The sequence below is a fragment of the Haemaphysalis longicornis genome, unplaced genomic scaffold (genome assembly GCF_048455015.1).
Source record: "Haemaphysalis longicornis isolate Haplotype H1 unplaced genomic scaffold, Haemaphysalis longicornis Haplotype H1 scaffold_13, whole genome shotgun sequence".
In the NCBI taxonomy this organism is placed as follows: Eukaryota; Metazoa; Arthropoda; class Arachnida; order Ixodida; family Ixodidae; genus Haemaphysalis; species Haemaphysalis longicornis.
In genome coordinates, this window is record NW_027526233.1 from 45663306 (window position 1) to 45666766 (window position 3461).

General features: G+C 48.9%; 1 pseudogene; it reads right to left on the reverse strand.

Moving 5' to 3' along the window:
- Positions 1-546: 546 nt before the first annotated feature.
- On the reverse strand, positions 547-3137 carry LOC144163809 (uncharacterized; annotated as a pseudogene).
- Between the last annotated feature and the right edge of the window lie 324 nt (positions 3138-3461).

Consider the following 3461-nt stretch of genomic DNA (forward strand, 5'->3'; position numbering starts at 1 on the left):
CAGAGAACATCACCTTCCCAGAGGCGCGGAAAAGGTTCGCCTCTTTCGCTCTGGGGAGGTAAGCGCCGTGTTGTCTACGTCTTCCTTCGTCCCTGTTTTTTGAGCGCTTTTGTTTTCCACCAAGATGAACCCATACCAACTAGCCCAACTTTCCGTTCTTCTATTGTACGCCGACCCAGCTCGCCGAGGGGCAGAGCGGCGTCTGACTTCGGCGGGGAAACAGTACGGCGAGTCAGAATTTGACCCGCCACCGCCCCCCCCCCCTTCTCTGCTGCCTCTGGCGGCCCATCTCGTCTCCACACCGCTTGCTGAGCCAGCAGCGGTTGTGGAGACAACCATGTCTGGTGGGAGGGATGCTGCATCCTGCACATCCGCTCCACCGTCCCAAACCACACGCGAGGGCACGGAAGAGATGGAGACGGGCGGACCGGCGGCAGCTCCCACCCCAACCACGCCGCCTGTGTTATCCGATGCATTCCTGAACCCCTCAACGGTTGCAGGTCAGTCAAAGCGCTCCCAAAAGGGTCCGCGGTCCAAGGAGGCTGATCACCCAGGCACTCCGAAGACATCCGACAACGAAATGGACGTCGGACCGTTCTTGTCTGCGTTGCACCGCAACAAACGCGTCCCGACGCCAAAGCCTCCCGACAAGCCAAAAAAGACCTCAGTCACAGCCCCGAAAGACGACATATAAACATACACACTCCAGTATCTCTCCCACTAAGTATTGGCACGGCCGCTGGATCAAAGCGCACAAGGTGCGGCCTGCTGCGTGTTCCCGAAACAGCGGGAGAGGCCTAGTTCATTCGCCTGCCACCGCGGCGCCACCGGTCAAGGACAGGGAACAGCGGCGGAGTAGCGGTGTGCGCGCGAGTAGCGGTGTGCGCTCGCTACTCTTCGTGCTGCAAGCGGACATTCTAAATTTGATATCCGCTCAGTGCTTTGTTCTACGCTAAAACGGGACCTATTCGCTTGTGGCAAATGGTTTATCGCTATTAAGGGAGACGGAGTGGCCTCGACTAAGCCAGCCCGCCTCTGCGACAGTCAACTTTAAGTTCATGCTTATGATAGGTTTGCCCCGTCCTCAGGCCAGAGGATTAATACACGTATTTCATATTATTTTACAAAAGGACTTGAAATAATTTTCACAGACCCCTTTTATGGTATTTAAATATAGCACAACGTTTTAGCTTCTCGTTAAAATCCCTTTTAAATAAAGACCACGATTTTATGTTTGCCTTTGTCCGCTGCCGCGACCGTGGATTACATAAGCTTTCAATTCATTCCAGAGTATTTTACGAGCTGTAATAGCATCATTCTGCATAATTTCCGTTCGAAGACTGTTGAATGTGAAATTGTCTTCCTTCCTGTTCATGTGGAAATAATGAAAATGCCGGACATTGCGCTTACAATGAAATGTGCGTTAATTAACTGAAGCTCTACAATCTCTAAAAGATCAGTATATTTTATAATACAGCAGAACAATTTTGTCATCATTATAAGGTAAAAAAATGGAGGTGCCATGGTCCTCAAAGGCGTAGAACTTTTCTGGAGAGGGGCTTGTGTGCCAGCCTTACCAGACGTTGCACAGTGGCACTCACATTCCCTGCCCAGTTTGCTAGCAGTGGTCGAAGCAGCTTTTTTAAAAAAACATCACAGAGGTGGATCGTGTGCTGAGGGCTGCTCGAACCACACCGTAGTGCAGGGCAGGTAACAAAATGTGGGAGGAGGGCTGAGTGAAGAAGTTTACACAGATTTCCACTCCTTCGAACTTCAGTGTCTTTCATCACTTCACTGACAAAGTCACATGTGAGTTTGCAAATTTTCACGATCTCCATGTTGGGATACCGAAGTTGTCCGTTATCGATTTTCTTTACTAAATCGTAGATGCTGCCACACGGTTTCGACTCTTGCAGGAGAACCTTGCCTGATTCACACGGAAACTGCAAATAATAAAATCAAGTCAAGTAAAATTTGCATCAAAAGTACTATGCAACGAAGTATGTAGGCTCCTTTGCTTACTTCGCTTAGCTTAAAAAATATTATCTAAATTTCGTAACAGTGGGGAATGGAACGTCCTGTGGCAAAAAGAGTGGCATACACTTATATCTGGTGTGGACCCTTACAGTGGTCGCACACCGGCGGGGTGGGACCCACGTCCTGATTCGGGCCGGAACCCTGGCTTTGGGCTAACCTGAGTTTTTCCTCACTCGAGGTCAGCCTGGAATACTGCCCTTGGTTTTTAGTGGCGAAAGGGAGGGCAAAAATAGAAAAATATGAGAAAGAGGGAGAACTGCTGGTTCACATATTATGGTTAACATTCGAGGAAGGCGAAAGTGAAGTGAACATTGTTTACGACTGGCTGACGCGCTAGCGCAGCATTCGAAAGAATGCAGTAAATAGTGCAAAGCTTAAAAATAACCGTCCTTACCTTCTCCTCACAAGCACGCGCGATGTATCCGGCCAGGTATGCTAGGGGTGCTAGTTCGAGGTCATCCGGCACAGCAAGCGAAACATTTAAGACTTCCAGCTCATAGGAAAGACGCTTGGCACTGAGGACGACGGCAAGTGGCACGGCCGCGGTGTTGCCTTCTCGGGCTTTGAGTTTTAGAGGTGCATTTGTTTCGGAGCTATGGGGAGCGTTTCCACTCTTAGCAGCTTGGAGGATTCCAACCTGGGGAAAAAAGTGCGTAGGTTACATGGGTGTGCTCTCCAACGGGCACCATATATACCTTTAACAGCTTTTCGGCTGTGAAGACCGCGGTTCTAGCATCAACTCTATCGTTGCCTCCGTTAAACTGCCGAAAGCAACTGAAGAGGGACTCCACGGGGTCGCTGTTCAAGGCACGGGTCAAGACGTAGCGAAAGCTGGAAAAAAGTTTGTTTGATACCTAAGTCAGTGCACATATACGTAACTGCGATAAAGAATATAAAGGTGAAAAAAGGAAAACCTACTTGTTGTCTAATAGATGTTGAATCAATGCCACAGTTGACCTCGTGGTCATTATCGTTGCCTCGCATGTTTCTTTCGTCATTTTCTTTTTTGTTTTGCCACCAGAAAGCTGGATCTCCTCGATGTACGTGACGAAGTCTACTTCAAGCCACGAAAGACGGTCGTCGTCGATCAAGTAGAATGGTTCTTCACTTTGACCGCGCGGCTTCACAGCGCCAATATTGTGAAGGTCATACCATTTCGACACCATTTTCATGAATGTGATGGTGGGCAAACAGTCCTGAAATTCTGTCGCATCAGGGTGGCATTGCGGGTTTTCTTGTAGGAACTCAAGCGTTGCTATTACGACTGGGGAGAAAACTTGCGTAGCCCTTGACACTTTCATCTTTTCTAGGTTGTTCGGTTCAACGTATGACTGTGTTAGGAACCTCACTGGCTTTACGAGTAGCTGTGACTGAATGCTGAGTAGCTTCTTCAAGTACAGTCCACCTTGAATTAGATCATCTCC